Below are 21,119 nucleotides of genomic sequence, written 5' to 3'. Positions count from 1 at the left end.
GCACACTGCGCTAATCTCCATGTGAACAACATGTGAGCATCAGTAGCAGTCGTGTGAGGAGTGTTGGGGCAGGCGTGGTCTCTGCTCTGCCCACTCGCGCCCACACCCACCCTACCCCGCCCACCCGCCAGGCCGCCCGCCCGCCCGCCGAGCGTTGGGGCACTTGGATGAGTTCGCCCATCTCGAGATGGGCGTTTTGGACCTGATATAGGTTTAGGCGGGTGAGTGTGGGCGTGGTGGGGAGGTAGGGGAGGAGGAGGGTAACAAGGACTGGGGGGGGTAGCGACATATAAGGACGGGCAGCGGGTGGTGGTGGGTGAAGGGGGGGGGAGCCAAGTTTAGCCCCAGTGGTGGTGTAGAGTGTCGGGGGTGCCAGAGTGCGTCGCCGAGTGCCCCGCCTGGCTTGCCACACTCACTGTGCTCCCTCTCTCGTCCGGGCACCAAGCTCCTGCTGCTGCTGCTGCTGCTGCTGCTGCCCACACCTCTCCACGCCCGCGCCCACCATTCTCCACGACGGCAACTATACATACTTGCGGGAGGCCTACCTGTAAGGGGTGCTGGTGTTGGTGACCCGCCTAACCCGACCCTCTCATCACCATCACCATCATCATTGATGAACATCAGTGGTTCCTACAGCTCCGTGCTTCCTTACGTCCCATACGCATACACAGTTATGGAATGTAAAGAAGTATGGAGTTGTGGGTGGCCAGATCTCTGCCAGCAGCATCACTTGTGTTTCTCAGTCATAAAACTGAACGGACGGGCGAGTGAGAGCAGTCATCAGCCAATATGGCGGCCGCCATGCACTCATCAACTGCTAGCAACATACACACGCCTTGCCGACTACTCATCCACAAGTTCCGCCCAGTGATAACAAGGAATACATAGTTGTGGTGTAGACTTAACATGGTGGGTGTCGGGTGAGTGGAGAGAAGGAAGCAGTCATCACCATTACGTGTAGAGCTCATTCACCCAGCCGGCTGTTGTGGCCACTAAACCAACAGTCGGCGGGGTCGGGACAAGCTCGTCTTCATACCAACGTCACATCAGCAAGCCTGCACACCCCCAGGTGCCACCACCCACCCACCACCAGTGTAAGTCTCTAGTCTCACGAAATCACAATAACACGACTGCACTGACCTGTGAGTTTTAAGACTCATCTGCCATGGTTCAAGCCTCACGCGTTCTATAATAACTCTCTAACTCATAAGATTTCACAATATAAATAGTTTAGTGGGTTGTATGTTAAGAGTGAGGAGAGGCAGAGGCGCAAAGTAGCGTATGGAAGCAAATAATACCTATAAAATTATATACGTACATGAAAGCTAATGTTTTGGTGAGTAGCATTTGCCATGCATGGATCACTAGGTCAACTATAGTGCTTCTCAATACTTGCTGAGGCTACCTAAGTGCTTTTTGGAGTCTATCAAATGACGCCTGTGTCTAGGATCTCTCCCCAAAACATATTTATCGCCTTTGATATTCTCATCAAACTTTGATGAATATGAATATACAGTGGTTTTAAGTATACTGAATGATGCCCGTGCAGACTTACTCATTCTCTCTCTCTCTCTCTGTCTGTCTGTCTCTCTCTCTCTCTCTGTCTGTCTGTCTCTCTCTCTCTCTCTCCAAAAGATATTTAACGCCTCTGACACTTTTTAGCATTTTTTCGACGGATATAAAGTTTCATGAATCACGCTCACATAATTAAGGCCATAGCACAATCTACACACACATAATATATATATATATATATATATATATATATATATATATATATATATATATATATATATATATATATCTTTCAACGCACCGGCCGTATCCCACCGAGGCAGGGTGGCCCAAAAGGAAAAACGAAAGTTTCTCCTTTTACATTTAGTAATGTATACAGGTGAAGAGGTTACTAGCCCCTTGCTCCCGGCATTTTAGTTGCCTCTTACAACACGCATGGCTTACGGAGGAAGAATTCTGTTCCACTTCCCCATGGTGGTAAGAGGAAATAAACAAGAACAAGAACTAGTAAGAAAAATGGAAGAAAACCCAGAGGGGTGTGTATATACATATATGCTTGTACATATATGTGTAGTGTGACCTAAGTGTAAGTAGAAGTAGCAAGACGTACCTGAAACCTTGCATGTTTATGAGACAGAAAAATGGTCATCAGCAATCCTACTATCATGTAAAACAATTACAGGCTTCCGTTTGACACTCACTTGGCAGGACGGTAGTACCTCTCTGGGTGGTTGCTGTCTACCAACCTACTACCTAGAATATATATATATATATATATATATATATATATATATATATATATATATATATATATATATATATATATATATATTATATACATAAAGATATAAGTAACATTACAAGGGTGTTGTGCACGTTGTTTTATTACACAACAGCAAGTGGACAAAGACCATCAGTGGGACACAGCAGAATACCCCGGGTGTATATACTGTGTATGTAGTAGTGTGGGAAAGCAATGTCTTGAAAAAAAAAAATCAGTAAAATATTATATTATTGAAATAGGTGTCTACACTGCAACCTGCATTGTTTGCACCTGTAATAACACTAAAGTTAACTTATGACGCTGAGTTTAATTCTGTGGCTATCACTGCTTCTATGTCATCACTTAAAGCACTTGACTCACATAATAACTAATAACATGCTTACTGGAGAATTTAGGTATAGATAGTATAAAAATCAGAGAAAAGGGAATTAACATACAATTTTAATGTATTCATTAACCCTGAATTACTCCATCATGATAAAGTCGGTAAGTTAGCCAAAGAAAATACCTTGAAAGAAAATGTTAAATATAGTTTGGGTGTGTGTCTAGCATTAGGAATAATGTTAAGATGATAACGAGTATCATAGGAATGTAGTTAGAAGACTCAGTAGATCTATAACTAGTTATAATAACATGAACGTAGAAGAACATGCTTACAGAGCAACTTGCTATGTGAACAGACTGACGTAAAGTAGCCAGACTTAACCTACTTTATAAGTACTTTTGGCAGTTTGGGCGACACACCGAGGAAGATCAAACCAAATGTAAAGTATGTGGTCATGCACTTGGTCACTTTCTTCAACATTATGACCTCAATCATCCACTTACTGAGGAATATAAAGATGGGTATTATAATAATCTAAGTAATATGTCAAGGTATCTTATTAGTGAAAATAACATACCAAACTATAGACATAATTCCAGACAGCTTCAGCGGCTAAATCTAAATCTAAACTCAAATGACTGCATGAAGGTCATTAAGGATAGATTTCACTTGTACAACACCTAAAAGAATATCTAAAAACAAGACTTAAACTCTAACAATATATACTGATATATACATATGTTTACGTTCATATGCACTCACACACCCTCATTATATATATATATATATATATATATATATATATATATATATATATATATATATATATAAATATATATATATATATATATATATATATATATATATATATATATATATATATATATATATATATATATATATATCGTGCCGAATAGGTAAAACTTGCAACGCTCTTGCAGAACAAGACAAGCGAAAATTTGTGTATGCAATAATTTCGCAAAAATCATTCTGAACCTAATGAAAAATATACATTTCATTGTGTTTTATTATTAAATTATTGTAAACTTATCTAAAATATATTTAGTTGGATTAGGTTACATTAAATTGAGCTTGTTGAGTTAGGTAAGTTTTCTAAGGTTATTTGGTACAAAATCATTAATTTTTACATTAACATAAATGAAAAAATATATCTTTAAACGTAAAAGAGAAAATTTTTGAAATGACTTAATTTTAAATGAGTTCTTGCTAAAGTTCTTACTAATTGACCAGTTTTACCTATTCGGCACGACACGTGTGAGTGTGTGTGTGTGCATATATATATATATATATATATATATATATATATATATATATATATATATATATATATATATATATATATATATATATATATATATATATTAACACATCAGCCGTCTCCCACCAAAGTAGGGTGGCCCGAAAAAGAAAATTTTTCATCATTCACTCCATCGCTGTCTTGCCAGAAGCGCGCTTACACTACAGTTATAAAACTGCAACATTAACACCCCTCCTTCAGAGTGCAGGCACTGTACTTCCCATCTCCAAGACTCAAGTCCTGCCTGCCGGTTTCCCTGAATCCCTTCATAAACGTTACCTTGCTCACATTTCAAAAGGACGTCAAGTCCTATAAATCATGTGTCTCCATTCACTCCTATCAAACACGCTCAAGCATGCTTGCTGGAAGTCTAAGCCCCTCTCACTCAAAACCTCCTTTATCCCCTCCCTCCAACCTTTCCTAGGCTGACCTCTACCCCTCCTTCCCTCCACTACAGATTTATACACACTCGAAGTCATTCTATTTTGTTCCATCCTCTCTACAAGTCCAAACCACCTGAACCCCTCCTCAGCCCTCTCGATAACAGTTTTAGCAACCCTGCACCTCCTGCTAATTTCCAAACTATGAATTCTCTGCATTATATTCACACCACACATTGTCCTCAGACATGACATCTCCACTGCCTCCAGCCTTGTCCTTGTTGCAACATTCATCACCCATGCTTCACACCCATATAAGAGAGTTGGTATAACTATACTCTTTGCTTCCATGGACAAAGTTCTTTGTCTCCACAGACTCCTAAGTGCACCACTCACCTTTTTCCCCTCATCAATTCTATGATTCAATAGACCCATCTGCTGACACGTCCACTACTAAATATCTGAATACATCCACCTCCTCCATACTCTCTCCCTTCAATCTGATATCCAATCTTTCATCACCTATTTTTTTGTTATCCTCATCACCTTACTCTTTCCTGTATTCACTTTTAATTTTCTTCTTTTACATACCTTACCAAACTCATCAACCAACCTCTACAACTTTTCTTCAGAATCTCCCAGAAGCACAGTGTCATCAGCAAAGAGCAACTGTGACAACTCCCACTTTGTGTTAGATTCTTTATCTTTTAACCCCACACCTCTTGCCAACGCCCGAGCATTCACTTCTCTTACAACCTGGAGGTTACCTGGAGGTTATTCCGGGGATCAACGCCCCCGCGGCCAGGTCCACGACCACGACCACGGTGACATCACACATCCTTGTCTAAGGCCTACTTTTACTGGGAAATAATCTTCCTCTCTCCTACATACTCTAACCTGAGCCTCTTTATGCTCATAAAAACTCTTCACTGCTTTCAGTAACCTACCTCCTATTCCATACACTTGCAACATCTGCAACATTGCTTCCCCCCCCATCCACCCTGTCATACACCTTTTCCAAATCCATAAATGTCACAAAACCTCTTTACCCATATTTAAATACTGTTCACCTATATATTTCACTGTAAACACTTGGTCTATACACCCCCTATCTTTCCTAAAGCCTCCTTGTTCATCTGATATCCTACTCTCTGTCTTACTCTTAATTCTTTCAATAATAACTCTACCACTTTACCAGATATACCCAACAGACTTATTCCCCTATAATTTTTGCACTCTCTTTTGTCCCATTTGCTGTTATGCAAAGGAACTATGCATGCTCTTTGCCAGTCCCTAGGTACCTTACCCTCTTCCATACATTTATTAAATAAAAGCACCAACCACTCCAAAACTATATCCCCACCTGCTTTTAACATTTCTATCTTTATCCCATCAATCCCAGCTGCCTTATCACTTTTCATTCCACCCACTGCCTCACAAACTTCCCGCACATTCACAACTGGTTTTTCCTCACTCCAACAAGATATTACTCCTTGTCCTATACACAAAATCACAGCTTCCTTATCTTCGTTAACATTTAACAATTCCTCAAAACATTCCCTCCATCTTCCCTATACCTCTAACTTTCCATTTAATAACTCTCCTCTCCTATTTTAAACTGTTAAATCCATTTGTTCTCTAGGCTTCCTCAACTTATTAATCTCACTCCAAAACTATTTCTTATTTTCAACAAAATTTGTTGATAACATATCACCCACTCTTTCATTTGCTCTCTTTTTACATTGCTTCACCACTCTCTCAACTTTTCTTTTTCTCTCCATATACTCCTCCCTCCTTGCATCACCTCTACTTCGTGGAAACCTCTCATATGCTAACTCTTTCTCCCTTACTACCCTCTTTACATCATTTCACCAATCGCTCTTCTTCCCTCCCGCACCCACTTTCCTGTAACCACAAACTTCTGTTGAACACTCTAACACTACAATCTTAAACCTACCCCATACATCTTCACCCCCATTGGCTATGCTCTCACTAATCCAGTTATCTTCCAATAGTTGTTTATATCTTACCCTAACTGCCTTCTCCTTTAGTTTATAAACCTTCACCTCTCTCTTACTTGCTGCTTCTATTTTCCATGTATCCCATTTACCTATCACTCTCACTGTAGCTACAATTAAAAAGTGATCTCATATATCTGTGGCTCCTCTATAAACATGTACATCCTGAAGTCTACTGAACAGTCTTTTATCTACCAATATTTAGTCCAACAGACTAATGTCATTATGCCCTACATCATATCTTGTATACTTATTTATCCTCTTTTTCTTAAAATATGTATTACCTTAACCAAACTCCTTTCTATATAAAGTTCAATCAAATGCTCCCCATTATCATTTACACCTGGCACCCCAAGCTTACCTACCACACCCTCTCTAAGTGTTTCTCCTATTTTAGCATTTAGGTCCCCTACCACAATTACTCTCTCACTTAGTTCAGAAGTTCCTACACACTCGCTTAACATCTCCCAAAACCTCTCTCTCTCTCCTCTACACTATATATATATATATATATATATATATATATATATATATATATATATATATATATATATATATATATATATATATATATATATATATATATGCAATAAGATCACAGTAAACAGGTGATTTCAGAATATGCAAAACAACCACTGTGAAGGAATAGAGGAATTCCAAGCGCTTTCGTGACTACTCACATTATCAAGGAACTATGAAAGTAAAGCATCCAAGGAAGGTATATAAGGGGTCGGGCCAACACCTCACTATCAGATCCCATAACAGTTAAACACCTGACGCACGCTGGCCAACTGGACAGGTCTTTCGCACAACCCACCAACAAACTATTCTACCCAAGAAATAAGAAATTTTAAAAATTATTATTTGTCCAGTGTATTATTAAATTCTTCCCAAATTCTATTAATTATAAATGGATCTAATTTATATAAACCAAAGGAAATATTCATATTATTGTCAAAACTGCTTTTTATGAAACAAGATTCAATTATATTCCTGTCGACCATGGACTTGCTTGATACTACTTTCTCAACTTTTTGAAAATCAATTGGATGGTTAAAATCTCTTACATGAATAAATAGAGCAGTGGAATCTTGTCCAGTTCTAATGCTATATTTTTTTTTATTAATATCACACTGGCCGATTCCCACCAAGGCAGGGTGGCCCGAAAAAGAAAAACTTTCACCATCATTCACTCCATCACTGTCTTGCCAGAAGGGTGCTTTACACTACAGTTTTTAAACTGCAACATTAACACCCCTTCTTCAGAGTGCAGGCACTGTACTTCCCATCTCCTGCTATATTTATGTTGTTTTAATCTTAGTTCGAGATTTTTACCAGTTTGACCGTAATAGCCTTTACCGCAAATTTTACAAGGAATCTTACAGACACATCCATCAGCATTTTGGGGGGAATTCTTTATCAAAAGTTTTTTTACTGTATCAAGATTTTTGAATGCAACTTTAATATTAAAAGTCTTAAGAAGAGAAGGCATATCAACCAAGTTTTCATGGTAAGGGAGAACCAACATATTTTTAGTTGAATAAACAACCACTGTGAAAGAATAGAGAAATTCCAAGCGCTTTCGTGACTACTCACATTATCAAGGAACAATGTGAGTAGTCACGAAAGCACTTGGAATTTCTCTATTCTTTCACAGTGGTTGTTTTGCATATTCGAAAATCACCTGTTTACTGTGATCTTATTGTATATATATATATATATATATATATATATATATATATATATATATATAGTGTAGAGGAGAGAGAGAGATTTTGGGAGAACAAGCACAGATATTGCATCTTGACAATGAAGTGTAATCTCGCCCTTATATCCCTTCTGCTAATCTGTTTTTATAGTTCTTGATAATATGAGAAATCACGAAAGCGCTTGGAAGTTCACTATTCTTTTCATAATGGTCGTTTTGCATATTGTGATATCACCTGTTTACACATACACACACACACACACACACACACACACACACACACACACACACACACACACACACACACAGAGGAGCTGTGAATCGACCCCTGCATCCACAACTACGTGAGTACACACACACACACACACACACACACACACACACACACACACACACACACACACATACACACACACACACACACACACACACACACACACACACACACACACACACACACACACACACTCTTCAAGTAATTGTGGTGGTTTACTAAACTTATATTTGTAGTGAAGGTCCTTTTTTCATTCTCCAGATCTGCAAGTTTGCCTGTGAATGAGGCTGTTAGTGTATAACATTATTCTAGCCCAGGTAGAACATATGACTTAAAGAGAATTATCACTGGCTGGGCTTCCCTTGTTTTGAAGGTTCTCATTATCCATCTTATCATTGTCCTCACGTTTGTGATGGCAACAATGTTGTGGTCCTTGAAGGTGAGATCTTCTAACATTAGTTTTCCGTTCTGTTATGTTGCTAAAATTCGTTTGATACTGCGTTCTAGCTTTTAATTCCTCAAGTTTTTCATAAGTGAGTAAATGAAATTTGTCCTTACTGAATTTCATATTGTTTTCTGAGACCCATTGTTTTATATCCACTTGAAAATTTACAGTGTCCTCAATGGATGACACTTTCATGCAAATTCTAGTATCGTCTGAAAAAGGAGACACGGTGTTGACACTATATCTCCGTCTCTCAGATATGAGGACGAGGAAGAGGCTGAGGGGAGTATTCTACTTTGTGCAATAGAGTTTTTCACTATGGCAGCCTCTGGCTTAACTCTGTTTCCTATTACTGTTTGTCTTCTACTGGATACCAAGTTAAAGATCCATTTGCCCACTTTTCCAGTTATTCCTTTAGCATGCATTTATATGCTATTACACCATAATTCCACTCATCGATGGCTTTTGCAAAGTATATTTATAGTACATCTGCATTCAACTTGTTCTCTATTGCATCCAAGACCATGTCTGTGGTCTAGTAGCTGAGGGAAACAGGAGCGACCTGCTCTACACACCCTTGTTGCAATGGGTTGTGCAATTACTAGGATTCCAAAAGACTGGCAATCTTGCAACTCATTTGGACCAACTTCAGATCTACAGAGGAAATAGGGTAGTGGTTTCGCAAAAGAGTAATGAATGATGGAACAATTGCCAAGCAGCGCCTCTGAAGCTAATATCAGCAGACAGTCTTCAAGAGGGAGCTGGACAGATACCTAAAAGTCAGTGCCGGATCAACCGGGCTGTGGTTCGTACGTTGGACTACGTGCGGCCAGCAGTAACAGTCTCGTTGATCAGGCCTTGATCCACCAGTCCTGGTCATGGACCGGGCCGTGGGGGCACTGATCCCCGGAATACCCTCCAGGTAGACTCCGGGTAACATGGGCAGTAAACATCTAACATAGAAGACTGCTGGGTATACCTGGGTACACCTGGGTATACCTGGGTACACCTGGGTATACCTGGGTACACCTGGGTACACCTGGGTATACCTGGGTACACCTGGGTATACATGGTGCTTGAGGACGGTAGGTTGTGATACAGCGACCCACGTGTGGCACCCAGTAGATGGTAGACCCACGTGTGGCACCCAGTAGATGGTAGACCCGCGTGTGGCACCCAGTAGATGGTGGACCCACGTATGGCACCCAGCAGATGTTGGACCCACGAGTGGCACCCAGTAGGCGGTGGACCCACGTGTGGCACCCAGTAGATGGTGGACCCACGTGTGGCACCCAGTAGATGGTAGACCCACGTGTGGCACCCAGCAGATGTTGGACCCACGTGTGGCACCCAGTAGATGGTAGACCCACGTGTGGCACCCAGTAGACGGTGGACCCACGTGTGGCACCCAGCAGATGTTGGACCCACGAGTGACACCCAGTAGGCGGTGGACCCACGTGTGGCACCCAGTAGATGGTGGACCCACGTGTGGCACCCAGTAGATGGTAGACCCACGTGTGGCACCCAGCAGATGTTGGACCCACGTGTGGCACCCAGTAGACGGTGGACCCACGTGTGGCACCCAGTAGATGGTGGACCCACGTGTGGCACCCAGCAGATGTTGGACCCACGAGTGGCACCCAGTAGACGGTGGACCCACGTGTGGCACCCAGATGGTGGACCCACGTGTGGCACCCAGTAGATGGTAGACCCACGTGTGGCACCCAACAGATGTTGGACCCACGTGTGGCACCCAGTAGATGGTGGACCCACGTGTGGTACCCAGTAGATGGTGGACCCACGTATGGCACCCAGATGGTGGACCCACGTGTTGCACCCAGTAGATGGTGGACCCACGTGTGGCACCCAGTAGACGGTGGACCCACGTGTGGCACGCAGTAGATGGTAAACCCACGTGTGGCACCCAGTAGACGGTGGATCCACGTGTGGCACCCAGTAGATGGTGGACCCACGTGTGGCACGCAGTAGATGGTAAACCCACGTGTGGCACCCAGTAGACGGTGGATCCACGTGTGGCACCCAGTAGACGGTGGACCCACGTGTGGCACCCAGTAGATGGTGGACCCATGTGTGGCACCCAGTAGACGGTGGACCCACGTGTGGCACCCAGTAGATGGTGGACCCACGTGTGGCACCCAGTAGACGGTGGACCCACGTGTGGCACCCAGTAGATGGTGGACCCACGTGTGGCACCCAGTAGACGGTGGACCCGTGTGGCACCCAGTAGATGGTGGACCCACGTGTGGCACCTAGTAGATGGTGGACCCACGTGTGGCACCCAGTAGATGGTGGACCCACGTGTGGCACCCAGTAGACGGTGGACCCACGTGTGGCACCCAGTAGACGGTGGACCCACGTGTGGCACCCAGTAGATGGTGGACCCACGTGTGGCACCCAGTAGACGGTGGACCCGTGTGGCACCCAGTAGATGGTGGACCCACGTGTGGCACCTAGTAGATGGTGGACCCACGTGTGGCACCCAGTAGATGGTGGACCCACGTGTTGCACCCAGTAGACGGTGGACCCACGTGTGGCACCCAGTAGACGGTGGACCCACGTGTGGCACCCAGTAGATGGTGGACCCGCGTGTGGCACGCAGTAGATGGTAAACCCACGCGTGGCACCCAGTAGATGGTGGACCCACGTGTGGCACGCAGTAGATGGTAAACCCACGTATGGCACCCAGCAGATGTTGGACCCACGAGTGGCACCCAGTAGATGGTGGACCCACGTATGGCACCCAGTAGATGGTAGACCCACGTGTGGCACGCAGCAGATGTTGGACCCACGAGTGACACCCAGTAGGCGGTGGACCCACGTGTGGCACCCAGTAGATGGTGGACCCACGTGTGGCACCCAGTAGATGGTAGACCCACGTGAGGCACCCAGCAGATGTTGGACCCACGTGTGGCACCCAGTAGACGGTGGACCCACGTGTGGCACCCAGTAGATGGTGGACCCACGTGTGGCACCCAGCAGATGTTGGACCCACGAGTGGCACCCAGTAGACGGCGGACCCACGTGTGGCACCTAGTAGATGGTGGACCCACGTGTGGCACCCAGTAGATGGTAGACCCACGTGTGGCACCCAGCAGATGTTGGACCCACGTGTGGCACCCAGTAGACGGTGGACCCGTGTGGCACCCAGTAGATGGTGGACCCACATGTGGCACCTAGTAGATGGTGGACCCACGTGTGGCACCTAGTAGATGGTGGACCCACGTGTGGCACCCAGTAGATGGTGGACCCACGTGTGGCACCCAGTAGACGGTGGACCCACGTGTGGCACCCAGTAGACGGTGGACCCACGTGTGGCACCCAGTAGACGGTGGACCCACGTGTGGCACCCAGTAGACGGTGGACCCACGTGTTCACTCACTACTGTCAGCTCTCTCAACTTTAAAGATGTGTACCATGATGGGTCCAGTTACTCTGGGGACTGTCGTTTCAGGAAAGTATAAAGGGGTCAGTGACTGGTCAGTGTTCAGGGGTCAAGGACTGGTCAGTGTTCAGGAGTCAAGGACTGGTCAGTGTTCAGGGGTCAAGGACTGGTCAGTGTCCAAGGGTCGGTGACTGGTCAACCCAGGAATCCTGTGACCTTGAAGCTCTAGACTGATTCATTTCACAGTCCCAAGTCTCCTCTGCCCGCTCCTATACTCCCCATCCTCCCCTACCTTCACTCCTCCCTCCTTTCCTCTCTCTCCCCTCCCTCTATTCCTATCTCACTGATTTCTAGCCTTGTCCCTCCAACGTCTAATCGATTCTCGTTATTACCTTAATTGTTTAAGGAGTTCCTAACGTCATTTTCTTCAACGCTTCTTGAAAAGTAACAAATTCTATCTTATTTGTTTGGTGCAAAAGGAATAACTGGAAAAGTGGGTGGACGGATATTTAAATTCTCAACTAATAGAACCCAGCGAGTGAAAAGTTGTGTCGTCCAAGGCACGGTACTTGCCCCACTTCTCTTCCTGATCCTCACATCTCATACAGACGGGTAAATAAACCTTGACACAGTGAGCCTCCGAGCTTATATTAACCAAGTCTTCCAGTGGGCTACTTATAACAATATAATGATGAATGTGGACAAATTTCAGTTACCTGCACTACGTTACGAAAGAATGGGGAAAATAAGTACGAGGTCGGAGTACAAGACATTCAGATCACAAAACAGAACGTAAGTTTTATGTGAGAGGCTTGGAGGTTACCTGGAGGTTATTCCGGGAATCAACGCCCCCGCGGCCCGGTCCATGACCAGGCCTCCCGATGGATCAGGGCCAGATCAACTAGGCTGTTACTGCTGGCCGCACGCAGTCCAAAGTACGAGCCACAGCCCGGCTGATCCGGCACTGACTTTAGGTATCTGTCCAGCTCTCTCTTGAAGGCAGCCAGGGGTTTATTGGCAATTCCCCTAATGCTTGATGGGAGGCTTGATGGGAGTGATAATATCTGAGGATGTCACGCTGACCGAGCACAACGAAGTTATTAGCGCACCTGCAAGGAAAATGATAGGCTGGACAACTAGAACCTTCAAAACAATCTTCAGACCTCTGGCTGCCTTCAAGAGGAAGCTGGACAGGTACCTCAAGTCAGTGCCGGATCAGCCGGGCTGTGGCTCGTACGCTGGACTGCGTGCGGCCAGCAGTAACAGCCTCGTTGATCAGGCCCTGATCCACCAAGGAGGCCTGGTCATAGACCGGGCCGCGAGGACGTTGATCCCCGGAATGCCCTCCAGGTAGACTCCAGGCAGGTATGAAGTGTACCACAGTCCTGTCTAGTGCACCACAGTCCTGTCTAGTACACCACAGTCCTGTCTAGTGTACCACAGTCCTGTCTAGTGTACCACAGCCCTGTCTAGTGTACCACAGTCCTGTCTAGTGTACCACAGTCCTGTCTAGTGCACCACAGTCCTGTCTAGTACACCACAGTCCTGTCTAGTGCACCACAGTCCTGTCTAGTGTACCACAGTCCTGTCTAGTGCACCACAGTCCTGTCTAGTGCACCACAGTCCTGTCTAGTGTACCACAGTCCTGTCTAGTGCACCACAGTCCTGTCTAGTGTACCACAGTCCTGCTAGTGCACCACAGTCCTGTCTACTGTACCACAATCCTGTCCAGTGTACCAGAGTCCTGTCTAGTGTACCACAGTCCTGTCTAGTGCACCACAGTCCTGTCTAGCGTACCACAGTCCTGTCTAGTGCACCACAATCCTGTCTACTGCATCACAGTCCTGTCTAGTGTACCACAGTCCTGTCTAGTGCACCACAGTCCTGTCTAGTGCACCACAGTCCTGCTAGTGCACCATAGTCCTGTCTAGTGCACCACAATCATGTCTAATGTACCACAGTGCTGTCTAGTGTACCGCAGTCCTGTCTAGTGCACCACAGTCCTGTCTAGTGTACCACAGTCCTGTCTAGTGCACCACAGTCCTGTCTAGTGCACCACAGTCCTGTCTAGTGCACAACAGTCCTGTCTAGTACACCACAGTCCTGTCTAGTACACCACAGTCCTGTCTAGTGCACCACAGTCCTGTCTAGTGTACCACAGTCCTGTCTAGTGCACCACAGTCCTGTCTAGTGCACCACAGTCCTGTCTAGTGTACCACAGTTGTCTAGTGCACCACAGTCCTGTCCAGTGCACCACAGTCCTGTCCAGTGCACCACAGTCCTGTCTAGTGCACCACAGTCCTGTCTAGTGCACCACAGTCCTGTCTAGTGTACCACAGTCCTGCTAGTGCACCACAGTCCTGTCTACTGTACCACAATCCTGTCCAGTGTACCAGAGTCCTGTCTAGTGTACCACAGTCCTGTCTAGTGCACCACAGTCCTGTCTAGCGTACCACAGTCCTGTCTAGTGCACCACAATCCTGTCTACTGCATCACAGTCCTGTCTAGTGTACCACAGTCCTGTCTAGTGCACCACAGTCCTGTCTAGTGCACCACAGTCCTGCTAGTGCACCATAGTCCTGTCTAGTGCACCACAATCATGTCTAATGTACCACAGTGCTGTCTAGTGTACCACAGTCCTGTCTAGTGCACCACAGTCCTGTCTAGTGTACCACAGTCCTGTCTAGTGCACCACAGTCCTGTCTAGTGCACCACAGTCCTGTCTAGTGCACAACAGTCCTGTCTAGTACACCACAGTCCCGTCTAGTACACCACAGTCCTGTCTAGTGCACCACAGTCCTGTCTAGTACACCACAGTCCTGTCTAGTACACCACAGTCCTGTCTAGTACACCACAGTCCTGTCTAGTGCACCACAGTCCTGTCTAGTGTACCACAGTACTGCTAGTGCACCATAGTCCTGTCTAGTGCACCACAATCATGTCTAGTGTACCACAGTGCTGTCTAGTGTACCACAGTCCTGTCTAGTGCACCACAGTCCTGTCTAGTGTACCACAGTCCTGTCTACTGCACCACAGTCCTGTCTAGTGCACCACAGTCCTGTCTAGTGCACCACAGTCCTGTCTAGTACACCACAGTCCTGTCTAGTACACCACAGTCCTGTCTAGTGCACCACAGTCCTGTCTAGTGCACCACAGTCCTGTCTAGTACACCACAGTCCTGTCTAGTACACCACAGTCCTGTCTAGTACACCACAGTCCTGTCTAGTGCACCACAGTCCTGTCTAGTGCACCACAGTCCTGTCTAGTACACCACAGTCCTGTCTAGTACACCACAGTCCTGTCTAGTACACCACAGTCCTGTCTAGTGCACCACAGTCCTGTCTAGTACACCACAGTCCTGTCTAGTGCACCACAGTCCTGTCTAGTGCACCACAGTCCTGTCTAGTACACCACAGTCCTGTCTAGTGCACCACAGTCCTGTCTAGTACACCACAGTCCTGTCTAGTGCACCACAGTCCTGTCTAGTGCACCACAGTCCTGTCTAGTGCACCACAGTCCTGTCTAGTACACCACAGTCTTGTCTAGTGCACCACAGTCCTGTCTAGTGCACCACAGTCCTGTCTAGTACACCACAGTCCTGTCTAGTGCACCACAGTCCTGTCTAGTGTACCACAGTCCTGTCTAGTGCACCACAGTCCTGTCTAGTACACCACAGTCCTGTCTAGTGCACCACAGTCCTGTCTAGTGTACCACAGTCCTGTCTAGTGTACCACAGTCCTGTCTAGTGCACCACAGTCCTGTCTAGTGCACCACAGTCCTGTCTAGTGCACCACAGTCCTGTCTAGTACACCACAGTCCTGTCTAGTACACCACAGTCCTGTCTAGTGCACCACAGTCCTGTCTAGTACACCACAGTCCTGTCTAGTGCACCACAGTCCTGTCTAGTGTACCACAGTCCTGTCTAGTGCACCACAGTCCTGTCTAGTACACCACAGTCCTGTCTAGTGCACCACAGTCCTGTCTAGTGTACCACAGTCCTGTCTAGTGTACCACAGTCCTGTCTAGTGTACCACAGTCCTGTCTAGTGCACCACAGTCCTGTCTAGTGCACCACAGTCCTGTCTAGTGCACCACAGTCCTGTCTAGTGTACCACAGTCCTGTCTAGTGCACCACAGTCCTGTCTAGTACACCACAGTCCTGTCTAGTGCACCACAGTCCTGTCTAGTGTACCACAGTCCTGTCTAGTGCACCACAGTCCTGTCTAGTACACCAAGAGTCCTGTCTAGTGCACCACAGTCCTGTCTAGTGTACCACAGTCCTGTCTAGTGTACCACAGTCCTGTCTAGTGCACCACAGTCCTGTCTAGTGCACCACAGTCCTGTCTAGTGCACCACAGTCCTGTCTAGTACACCACAGTCCTGTCTAGTGCACCACAGTCCTGTCTAGTGCACCACAGTCCTGTCTAGTACACCACAGTCCTGTCTAGTGCACCACAGTCCTGTCTAGTGTACCACAGTCCTGTCTAGTGCACCACAGTCCTGTCTAGTACACCACAGTCCTGTCTAGTGCACCACAGTCCTGTCTAGTGTACCACAGTCCTGTCTAGTGTACCACAGTCCTGTCTAGTGTACCACAGTCCTGTCTAGTGCACCACAGTCCTGTCTAGTGCACCACAGTCCTGTCTAGTGTACCACAGTCCTGTCTAGTGTACCACAGTCCTGTCTAGTGTACCACAGTCCTGTCTAGTGTACCACAGTCCTGTCTAGTGCACCACAGTCCTGTCTAGTGCACCACAGTCCTGTCTAGTGTACCACAGTCCTGTCTAGTGCACCACAGTCCTGTCTAGTACACCACAGTCCTGTCTAGTACACCACAGTCCTGTCTAGTGCACCACAGTCCTGTCTAGTGTACCACAGTCCTGTCTAGTGTACCACAGTCCTGTCTAGTGTACCACAGTCCTGTCTAGTGCACCACAGTCCTGTCTAGTGCACCACAGTCCTGTCTAGTGTACCACAGTCCTGTCTAGTGCACCACAGTCCTGTCTAGTGTACCACAGTCCTGTCTAGTGTACCACAGTCCTGTCTAGTGCACCACAGTCCTGTCTAGTGCACCACAGTCCTGTCTAGTGCACCACAGTCCTGTCTAGTGCACCACAGTCCTGTCTAGTGCACCACAGTCCTGTCTAGTACACCACAGTCCTGTCTAGTGCACCACAGTCCTGTCTAGTGCACCACAGTCCTGTCTAGTACACCACAGTCCTGTCTAGTACACCACAGTCCTGTCTAGTACACCAAAGTACTGTCTAGTACACCACAGTCCTGTCTAGTGCACCACAGTCCTGTCTAGTGCACCACAGTCCTGTCTAGTGTACCACAGTCCTGTCTAGTGTACCACAGTCCTGTCTAGTGCACCACAGTCCTGTCTAGTGCACCACAGTCCTGTCTAGTGCACCACAGTCCTGTCTAGTGCACCACAGTCCTGTCTAGTGCACCACAGTCCTGTCTAGTACACCACAGTCCTGTCTAGTGCACCACAATCCTGCCTAGTGCACCACAGTCCTGTCTAGTACACCACAGTCCTGTCTAGTACACCACAGTCCTGTCTAGTACACCACAGTCCTGTCTAGTACACCACAGTCCTGTCTAGTGCACCACAGTCCTGTCTAGTACACCACAGTCCTGTCTAGTGCACCACAGTCCTGTCTAGTGCACCACAGTCCTGTCTAGTGTACCACAGTCCTGTCTAGTGCACCACAGTCCTGTCTAGTACACCACAGTACTGTCTAGTACACCACAGTCCTGTCTAGTGCACCACAGTCCTGTCTAGTGCACCACAGTCCTGTCTAGTACACCACAGTACTGTCTAGTACACCACAGACCTGTCTAGTACACCACAGTCCTGTCTAGTGCACCACAGTCCTGTCTAGTGCACCACAGTCCTGTCTAGTGCACCACAGTCCTGTCTAGTACACCACAGTCCTGTCTAGTGTACCACAGTCCTGTCTAGTGCACCACAGTCCTGTCTAGTACACCACAGTCCTGTCTAGTCCTGTAGTGCACCACAGTCCTGTACCACAGTCCTGTCTAGTGCACCACAGTCCTGTCTAGTGCACCACAGTCCTGTCTAGTGCACCACAGTCCTGTCTAGTACACCACAGTCCTGTCTAGTGCACCACAGTCCTGTAGTGTCTAGTGCACCACAGTCCTGTCTAGTACACCACAGTCCTGTCTAGTGCACCACAGTCCTGTCTAGTGCACCACAGTCCTGTCTAGTACACCACAGTCCTGTCTAGTGCACCACAGTCCTGTCTAGTGTACACCACAGTCCTGTCTAGTGCACCACAGTCCTGTCTAGTACACCACAGTCCTGTCTAGTGCACCACAGTCCTGTCTAGTGTACCACAGTCCTGTCTAGTGTACCACAGTCCTGTCTAGTCCTGTCTAGTGCACCACAGTCCTGTGTACCACAGTCCTGTCTAGTGCACCACAGTCCTGTCTAGTGCACCACAGTCCTGTCTAGTGTACCACAGTCCTGTCTAGTGTACCACAGTCCTGTCTAGTGTACCACAGTCCTGTCTAGTGTACCACAGTCCTGTCTAGTGCACCACAGTCCTGTCTAGTGCACCACAGTCCTGTCTAGTGTACCACAGTCCTGTCTAGTGCACCACAGTCCTGTCTAGTGTACCACAGTCCTGTCTAGTGTACCACAGTCCTGTCTAGTGCACCACAGTCCTGTCTAGTGTACCACAGTCCTGTCTAGTGTACCACAGTCCTGTCTGTACCACAGTCCTGTCTAGTGCACCACAGTCCTGTCTAGTGCACCACAGTCCTGTCTAGTGTACCACAGTCCTGTCTAGTGCACCACAGTCCTGTCTAGTGTACCACAGTCCTGTCTAGTGTACCACAGTCCTGTCTAGTGCACCACAGTCCTGTCTAGTGCACCACAGTCCTGTCTAGTGCACCACAGTCCTGTCTAGTACACCACAGTCCTGTCTAGTGCACCACAGTCCTGTCTAGTGTACCACAGTCCTGTCTAGTGCACCACAGTCCTGTCTAGTACACCAAGAGTCCTGTCTAGTGCACCACAGTCCTGTCTAGTGTACCACAGTCCTGTCTAGTGTACCACAGTCCTGTCTAGTGCACCACAGTCCTGTCTAGTGCACCACAGTCCTGTCTAGTGCACCACAGTCCTGTCTAGTACACCACAGTCCTGTCTAGTGCACCACAGTCCTGTCTAGTGCACCACAGTCCTGTCTAGTACACCACAGTCCTGTCTAGTGCACCACAGTCCTGTCTAGTGTACCACAGTCCTGTCTAGTGCACCACAGTCCTGTCTAGTACACCACAGTCCTGTCTAGTGCACCACAGTCCTGTCTAGTGTACCACAGTCCTGTCTAGTGTACCACAGTCCTGTCTAGTGTACCACAGTCCTGTCTAGTGCACCACAGTCCTGTCTAGTGCACCACAGTCCTGTCTAGTGTACCACAGTCCTGTCTAGTGTACCACAGTCCTGTCTAGTGTACCACAGTCCTGTCTAGTGTACCACAGTCCTGTCTAGTGCACCACAGTCCTGTCTAGTGCACCACAGTCCTGTCTAGTGTACCACAGTCCTGTCTAGTGCACCACAGTCCTGTCTAGTACACCACAGTCCTGTCTAGTACACCACAGTCCTGTCTAGTGCACCACAGTCCTGTCTAGTGTACCACAGTCCTGTCTAGTGTACCACAGTCCTGTCTAGTGTACCACAGTCCTGTCTAGTGCACCACAGTCCTGTCTAGTGCACCACAGTCCTGTCTAGTGTACCACAGTCCTGTCTAGTGCACCACAGTCCTGTCTAGTGTACCACAGTCCTGTCTAGTGTACCACAGTCCTGTCTAGTGCACCACAGTCCTGTCTAGTGCACCACAGTCCTGTCTAGTGCACCACAGTCCTGTCTAGTGCACCACAGTCCTGTCTAGTGCACCACAGTCCTGTCTAGTACACCACAGTCCTGTCTAGTGCACCACAGTCCTGTCTAGTGCACCACAGTCCTGTCTAGTACACCACAGTCCTGTCTAGTACACCACAGTCCTGTCTAGTACACCAAAGTACTGTCTAGTACACCACAGTCCTGTCTAGTGCACCACAGTCCTGTCTAGTGCACCACAGTCCTGTCTAGTGTACCACAGTCCTGTCTAGTGTACCACAGTCCTGTCTAGTGCACCACAGTCCTGTCTAGTGCACCACAGTCCTGTCTAGTGCACCACAGTCCTGTCTAGTGCACCACAGTCCTGTCTAGTGCACCACAGTCCTGTCTAGTACACCACAGTCCTGTCTAGTGCACCACAATCCTGTCTAGTGCACCACAGTCCTGTCTAGTACACCACAGTCCTGTCTAGTACACCACAGTCCTGTCTAGTACACCACAGTCCTGTCTAGTACACCACAGTCCTGTCTAGTGCACCACAGTCCTGTCTAGTACACCACAGTCCTGTCTAGTGCACCACAGTCCTGTCTAGTGCACCACAGTCCTGTCTAGTGTACCACAGTCCTGTCTAGTGCACCACAGTCCTGTCTAGTACACCACAGTACTGTCTAGTACACCACAGTCCTGTCTAGTGCACCACAGTCCTGTCTAGTGCACCACAGTCCTGTCTAGTACACCACAGTACTGTCTAGTACACCACAGACCTGTCTAGTACACCACAGTCCTGTCTAGTGCACCACAGTCCTGTCTAGTGCACCACAGTCCTGTCTAGTGCACCACAGTCCTGTCTAGTACACCACAGTCCTGTCTAGTGTACCACAGTCCTGTCTAGTGCACCACAGTCCTGTCTAGTACACCACAGTCCTGTCTAGTGTACCACAGTCCTGTCTAGTGCACCACAGTCCTGTCTAGTGCACCACAGTCCTGTCTAGTGCACCACAGTCCTGTCTAGTACACCACAGTCCTGTCTAGTGCACCACAGTCCTGTCTAGTGCACCACAGTCCTGTCTAGTACACCACAGT

The sequence above is a fragment of the Cherax quadricarinatus genome, chromosome 15 (genome assembly GCF_038502225.1).
Source record: "Cherax quadricarinatus isolate ZL_2023a chromosome 15, ASM3850222v1, whole genome shotgun sequence".
Lineage (NCBI taxonomy): Eukaryota > Metazoa > Arthropoda > Malacostraca > Decapoda > Parastacidae > Cherax > Cherax quadricarinatus.
Note: the sequence above shows the minus strand (reverse complement) of the source record.